General features: G+C 36.6%; 1 pseudogene; it reads left to right on the top strand.

Moving 5' to 3' along the window:
• Positions 1 to 4,104: 4,104 nt before the first annotated feature.
• Positions 4,105 to 8,277, top strand: LOC103931419 (annotated as a pseudogene).
• Positions 8,278 to 8,499: the final 222 nt, after the last annotated feature.

Raw genomic sequence — 8,499 nt, 5'->3', positions numbered from 1 at the left:
AACAAGTTTTCCTAAGATCCTTTATCTCAAATTTTGTCTTCAAGTGCGATACAGTTTTCTCAAGCTCTTCTAGAGTCTTAGTGAGATTCATGCGAATGACATAAACTGCAACTCTAGCAATTCGAAATAAGACTTCATAGTTTAACACACAAGGGTATTCATTCATATCCCTAACTGATCAAATAATCACTTAGGTGGGTATACTACATCTGCCAAATTGCTTCAATCCGTAAGCGAACACCTCAAATGAGTTGAGAGCATGGTCTGTGGTTTAGAACTATTTGAACCAATCCATGTAATTCTTCGAGAACTTACATGTAAATCTCTGTATCAATATCCCCATAGAGAAACACTAAACATATTTCATAATGCTCCAGTTAATCACAGGGTGTTTGAGAGAAACCCTGCGTCGTAAGGTGTGCATTACATCGCACTATTTCATTCATCTCATTACGCTTCATTTCCCACTTGTAACACACTAGGGTTACCTTGGGCAGTATAGGAACAATAGGTCCACACACACTTTGGTAAGAAATTTAACCTCAATTGTAATTTCGGTTGTCTAAGTCAGTTCTACGTTATCACTAATCAACGGAACACGGTTCGATATCGTCGCTTTCATTTATGTTGGTAGCTATCATATAAGTGAAAACATCATCGATGATAATCTCATTCCAATTCTATTATCTCATCCAAACTAGTATACTAGACCAAGAACTTTATGTTTCGGGAGTAATCCAGATTAATCTCATAAGATGTAAATGATTTAAGACAGCAATTGAGTATAGATTCATTGTTGTGTCATGACCTTCCTCTTCTAGGGAACTAAATCCTATTAACCGAGTGATCTATCGTGCTTCAGGCCAAGACAGATTGATTGGATATCCGTCGATGTACCAGACCGTCTCATAGAGGCAGCCAAACCAACAAATAGGGTGCCACACCCTTTGGGGATGTTGACTCGACGTCCGTTAAGTACTTCTATCCTTGTAGGCATGTTTACAGCTGGTATATGGTTTTGTCACTTTAGCTAAATCAGAGGAATGGGTCTGGAGCAACATTCTAAATGCTAGAATTTCATCGTACTTGCTTATCACACTTGTGTGGTACGAGGATTGAGATGAGACATAGTGGGCAATGTCCATGCAAATTCGCGTCGTTCTACAGGAACGTTGACGTTTTTATCTCCCCTTAATGACAGGAAAACTGTCTTATTGAAGTGACAATCTGTAAATGAACAGTAAAGAGATCACTTGCAAGGGCTCTAAGGGAGCTAATGTGAAGGAGAATCGTAATCGACAATGATTCACATCTTTATATGAGGACCCATATTGGTATGTTGCGGCAGCGCAACTTGGCATATAGAATATACAACCAAATGCGTGAGTACGAAATGTTAGGTTCTTACCCAGTAACCAACTGTAACGTCGAATAGGTTTGGTGGCAATGGGCCTCAAGGCGGACCAACATAATTGCGTACAAGATTGCATAGCCTTAGGCAGAAATCAAAAACTTGGTACGTTCACCAAGGTCTGGGCGATCATTTAAATTGTGCTTTATGATCACTATGCGAGGCTATTTAGGGTGAACATGGGAATTCGATGTTCAATTATAAACTCACAAGACATGCAATACTTATCGAAAACCGTTGATATAAACTCTCCAACATTATCTAGTCTTCTAGACTTTATGGGATAAGTAGGTTGGTGAACCCTTAAAATCGGCCAGGAGGTTTAGCAACAATGTGTGTAGACAAACATGTGACCAGTTTGTCGATTCATCAACCAAAACCATAAGTATTGATATGGTCCACATTTTGGTTGGATTAGTCCACATATATTCCCTTATCCACTATGAAAAGATAGTTGTTTCATATCTTTGCTAGGGATGATTTAGAAAATCAATTTCCCAATGAGCAGGCCTGGTCAAGTGTGCTTATAGGCACAAGATCCTTACTTCGGGTAAAGAGATGCATCGTAGCATCATTGTTTGACCAAAGTGTCCCAAAAGGTTGTGCCAAAGCAAGTAAACTACTCGAATCTTTTGGCTTCAGACCAGCCACATGTGGCTTGTTCCCCAGTTGAGACATAGCCTATTGGCTCCAAATCAAAGCTTCAGGCTCATTTTTGGATGTGGTGCAAATATATTTCACTCTATTTTGTTTAGTGGTTTCATTCACGATCATTGTTCTCTCGAATATCCTTAATACTCAACGACATTCTTCCAGAACGGGGAGAATATAAGGTCTCTTAAATTGTAATGTAGTACCATTTATACAATTAGAAGCGTGTCATTGCTGTCAATCAGGTTGGATAAACTTAAAGTCATTGCTAGAGATGTGATTTAGGTATAAAGTTAGTGTGCATAGTATCACATTCATCTAGACAACTAACTTTCCCACATTCGTACCTAATCACGTGTTTAATTGAATTCGGTTACATGTATACAAGAAACATCATTCAATTAACTCATATTCAAGGACAATATCAATAAGAGTATCCATAACTAAAACAAACACCAAATGTGAATCCAAGAACATAGAAAAATGTTCACAAAGTAAATGGTTTACTGATGGATTTGACCAACAAGGCCATCTATGTCAAAATTATGCTCTTCCAACGGTGTTCGGTGAAGCAAAATCAATCTCACATATTGACTACTAGAATGGTACTCCTCAACGACATTGGTATAAGCACAAATAGGTGCATATATAACCAATGATTTATTCCATCAAGACATAAGTAGATTCTGCAGGGTTAAGGTTTGCAAATATTATCCCTTATTCTTGAAGTTTTAGGTCTTAGGTGCTAAGGATGCTTCGGGCATGATGTCACACATTGGCAAGCTCTGATTCTACCATATGTTGTAAAACCAAACTTGAAATTGGATCGTGAGAGAGACAGACCTAGAATTAGGTTCGGTAGGTTCCAACCGAAGCTAGAAGGGTTTGTTCGGTAGGTCTCTGCCAAAACATAGTAGTACCGTTCAATACACCTCTGCCGAAGTAGAGCATACTTTTTCGGCACGTCCCTGTCGAAGTTGGGCAACACTATTCAGTAGGCTTTAACCAAACTGGGTTGAGTTATTCGATAGACTCCAACCGAACTGGGTCTATATCGTTTGGTACACTCCAACCAAAGCTAGGTCTATATCTTTCTCTCATGTTTGTGGTAGTAATCAGATTTGAGAATTTAGTAAACTTCTACTTTCTACACTGCTGCTTTAGAAGTAAGTTAGAAACATGGAAGAACGAGAAAAGTATTCTCCAGTCCAAATTCGATCGGATTTATAAACTTCAGAATTGTACTCATTCATCAGTCCGTATGAGCGAGACAAATAGCCATGGAATCCTGATTTGGGAGGTATTTCAGTGAGTAATGCTTTGGGCATAAGTATTCGAATGAAGATCATGAGTAATGATTTTGGTTGCTTCAGGAACTCAAGTGTAAGTTCTTCGAGACTACGAAAGTAAGTCAACGGTTAAAAAAAAAGATATAATTTATTGAATCGTTAATTGCCAAAAAGTGGGCTTTAGGCTAATAACTTTGGATGTCATGTCAGATTAATGGATTGTTGCTCACTTTAATTAATTCAATAGATCGAGACCATTCAGGTTTGATTGTAGAAGCAAAAATAATAATAACAATCGGGTTAAATTTATAAAGAATGCCAAAAATAACATTGGATTCGGTCCATTCACGATGTCAAGTGTAAAACTGTCATATTGAGCTAAAAGTTTAGAAAGTAATCAGTGAGAATCTATCCAGCATCATAATGCATAAACATAAATATTTTCTACCACTGTGGTAGAACATCATTTGCTTCATACATTTGTAATACTCACACATATACATTCAAACTTAAATTGACAGAACGCGACTCGAACTGAACAGTTCGGTTCGATATACAACCATGAGAAGCAAAACTTAACATTGAGTGGCCTAACGATCGTATTTGGATTCTCTTGGCCCAAATGAAGCTTTACATTTGATAGGCCTAACTCACTGTCTTCCTCATTGAGCTCACTTGTGCATGCTGCATATCAAAGCAACTAGTTTCTTGCAATCGAAAGCAACAGCAGGGAAATTCACACAAGCTGTTCAAATGCTGAGAACCATCTCCTTTTCACGGACTCTTCTCGATCATTTTCTAGAACCTGATCCCTCTATCTTCAACTTCCACCCCCAACCAAACCCCATCACCACTTTCAATTCCAACTTCCCACTCATTCGGCTCATCATTGTCGTTGTCGAAGTAAGACAAGGAGGACAAAAACGAGGTCGTTTCGGTTTTCAACAAAGACCCAACAGTCCCCCAGAAGCTTTTCGTCGTCCAGCCTCACCTTCACCCTGAAACCTTCTTGCAGGCCAAGCTTAACGAAGCTCTCTGTCTCACCAATTCTCTTGAAAAGCAGCGAGATGGGTTTTCGATATCAATTTTTTTGATAAGGAAATTCCTCCACACGTCCTATTGTTAGACGCCAAACCCGCACATGTCTGTCCTTAATTTTATTTTTATTTTTTGTGTTTTTTTTTTCAATTTTTGAAGTAAATTTTCAGAGTAAATTGTAGCAATGGTCCTTTAACTTTAACTCTATTGGAGAAATGTTTCCTCAACTAAAATTCCATTATCATTGGTCCCCCAACTCATCAAAACGTGCAGCTATGGTCCTTTAACTAAAAATCCATTACCTTTAGTCCCTCAACTCATCAAAACGTGCAGCTATGGTCCTTCAACTAAAAATCCAACTAGAGAAATGGTCCCTCAACTTTAACCCAATTCGAGCAATGGTCCTTTAACTTTAACCCAATTGAAGCAATGGTCCTTCCAACATAACTCGTTTTCACAAAATTCTGACGAAGTTGATGAAAAAGACCATAGCTACATGTTTTGATGAGTTGAGGAATCCCACTTGTAGCAATGGTCTTTCCAATATAACTCATTTTGACAAAGTTGATGAAAATGACCATAGCTACACATTTTGATGAGTTGAGGGACCAATGGTAATGGATTTTTAGTTGAGAGACCATTGCTCCAATTTGATTAAAGTTGAAGGACCACTGCTACAATTTACTCAAATTTTAACCCCATTTGACCAAATTATGAATTTTGCAAATACATATTTTGGGAAAACGACTTTGGATGTTGTTAAATGCCATCTGAATGCTGTGGAGCAAAAGGAAAGATGTTTTCTTTTTCTTTTTGTTTTGTTTTACTTTGTTTTTTTTTATTAGTTTTGATCACATTGTATGTGTCGAATGTTGGGGAAGATTATTTATCGCTCTCATAGTTTAGATTAATTTCGTATACACTATCGCTCGAATACAATGTTAATATGCATTTCAAAGTTTGTGTAATCTTAACAGGTGAAGTAGATGTTGTATTTATAAATACAATTATGTTTGGGATTCAGTAGAGGAATTTGGAGGCTAGTAAATTCTCCATATTCATTTTTTCTTGGTGCCCAAGAAAAATTGGATTTTATATTGTCCCACATCAAAGTGTATGAAGAAAATTAAAAAATGGTATTGATTTTATTATTGTTGTTTCGAATGGTAGAAAATTTTGGGAAAGGCGGTGTTGGACCGCATGGGTCTTATAATAGAGATATTCAATGCTCATGCTTGCACAAATGAGGGAAAGCTATAGGTATTAGTGTTATCTTAGTTAAGGAGTTAGTATTTCAATGAAGAGCTTTGAAGGATCTTTCTGTGGTGCTTTTTTTAAATTTTACAGGCTGAGTTGGCAGCGCTAATGTATAAGAAAACAAGACTTGTGCGACTACATGGCAAAGCTGGACGCTTTACTTTTGGAATGGATGGAGAAACTGAAGTTGTTAGTGCCCCAGGGTAATGTATTGTCTAAGTTTGAAAAATTTAAGTAGATCAAAGAATTTACTTAGTTGTTTGGTACATCCATACTTAGAGAAGATTTTTACTAAATGGATTTTGATTGCAGGAGAAGAAGTGGGGGATGTGGCTTCGTTAGTGGTGCAAGAGAAACTGAACCTCAACTCCAACGATGAAGGTTCATTCCTTGACTTTAATATCTTCTGTTAATCTTTATTTCTGGATGCTCTAGTTTTATGGGGCTTCCACGGAAAGTGGCTATTTCATTGAGCTTATGAAGAAAAAGCACTATTTTTTCATAATTGCATCGGTTTTACATGTTACTCTTACTAAAATATTGTGTGATGTGATATTTCAGCCAATTCATTTCCAAACAGTCTTATGCCTATATCAACCACTAGATTCCAACTAATACAATTTTCTTCATTTTACTTGTTCCTTTGTTTCTTTTTTGCTTGTTTCATTTTATTACCTCTTTTCTTTTCTAGATTAAAGCTCAGAGTTTTATGGATACTCGTCTTTTCTTATATATAAAAAAAAAATAGAGTTATTGAGCTAAGAGTGGAGTCTAGATGACTATTATAGTATTATTGCATATGTGCTTCCACTTAATCAAACTATAATCTCAGAATTTCAGAAATGAGGAATAGTATGTTATCACAAATTTAAGATGTTCGTCATACTCGAGTTGTGCAATGCGCTGGTCGTAAGAATCATGGAGAATCTTATGATCAAGGTTTACCTACTGTTGCTGTTGTTGGGCATACAAATGTTGTATGTGGTCTAATCCATTGTATTTACTTTGATTTTGCACAAATTATCCAAACATTTGATTCTCACTTCTTGTGATAGGGGAAATCTACATTAGTTAGTGCCATCTCAAATAGTGATCTGTACAGTGATTCTCGGTAATATATTCCATTCACACAAAATGCTATTTCATGTATAAACCATATGTATTTTAAGCCTTGATGTTGGTTTTTAATATCTTGACGAAGATGTGGTGTGTTTGCAGATTGTTTGCTATAGTTGTAGTTGATCCTAAATCAAGAAGTGTTCTAACTTCAGGGTATATGACCCTCAATGATAACTATATTTCTCGTTCTTTGTATTTTGGAATTGTGATAACGAGTTGTTTCTTCGATGATTTCTAGAACTTCTTTTGCGGTTATTCTGAGTATCTAATCTTCAGGAAGAAAGTGTTCATGAGTGACACGGTCAGATTTATATCAGATTTGCCAGTGCAGGTATATAGAAAGCATGTCCAAACTACTTCACTCATTTAGTGTCTTATCATTAATCTTGTTCATTGCTCATAGAAATTACTTTTGTAGCTAGTGGAAGCATTTCATGCAACTTTAGAAGAAGTTGTGGAAGCTAACTTGCTTATGGTATGATTAATTACTTGTCCATTTTATGATACAAATTAATACAATGCGATCAACATCCTGCTATTGATATGTCTCTGAGCTTCCGTTTGGTATCCTATATTATCTGATGATATGACAGAGAGATAAAACACATTAGCAAAGATATTAATATTTCTGGTTTGGTCTAACTAATACACATAGTGGTTCACAACATGTCACATCTAATAAATGTTTATGTATGATTGTAGCATGTGTTGGATTGTACAGCTCCTAATCTTGATGAGCATCGATCAACTGTATTACAAATTCTTGAGCAAATTGGCGAATCCAAGGAAAAGCTTGAAAACATGATAGAAGTTTGGAATAAGGTATTGTTAGTCTCTCCACTTGTAAACTTACCAAAATGGAACTAAAAGTTGAAAGAACACTGATATAGTTATTTGTATCCTTTGGAATTCCTCAGATTGAATATGAGGATGACAATGTAGATTTTGATGAATGTCTTGTTGGCAGTGAAGATGGGGAGGCTAGCAATTTCTCAGGAGAAGAAGGTATGAAATGTGAGCTCTTTGGAGCAAAAAATGTTCCATCACAGGAGAATCTTGAAGTTATGGATGACCAAGAAGGTGATTACTCTAATGGTTGGTTGTCATCATCAGATGTTGAAGATCCTTAGGGGGGAAGTGGGTCCTGTACAGCCTTGAAAACTACGGATGACCAACAAAGCGAATATCCCAAGGACTCGGGAGCAGAAAAGCAATGGCATTCACCAAGTTCAGTCCAGCCAGCATGTTAGAACATCTGCCTTAATGAGAGTTGGGTCGTAAGAGTTGTTGGTGCTTATAGATGAGAAGCTGTAAAAGCTTCCAAAGGAAAACGTTGTGGAAAGGGGTACATTTACATGGATAGTTGACAACTATAGAGGAATTTCTCATATTCCACATGAAGCAAAGCAAATATTTCTTTTGATGGTAGAAGAAAATGAGAAGATGCTAGGGGTCGTTTGGTATTGTTTTAAAATAACAGCTTCCAGACAACAGCTTTTAAAAAAAGTTTGAAGAGTGCTTTGAAAAACTACTTTTATATAAAGCGAGTTGAACCTTTAATAAATATTTTTAATTTTTATAATAACCTTGTTAATTTTTATACCAAAGTTATTTATCCTTCTACATATCTTTTTTCTTTTGGAGTACAAGCTGACTATCACCACCTATCACTACAACCACTAACCTTACATTAACACGGTCATTACGGTCATCATCATTGCTGTCATCACAATC

This window comes from the organism of the source record quoted next, unplaced genomic scaffold (assembly GCF_019419815.1).
Source record: "Pyrus x bretschneideri cultivar Hongxiangsu unplaced genomic scaffold, Pyrus_bretschneideri_v1 Contig18, whole genome shotgun sequence".
In the NCBI taxonomy this organism is placed as follows: Eukaryota; Viridiplantae; Streptophyta; class Magnoliopsida; order Rosales; family Rosaceae; genus Pyrus; species Pyrus x bretschneideri.
Note: the sequence above shows the minus strand (reverse complement) of the source record. Positions and strands in the feature narration are given on the sequence as shown.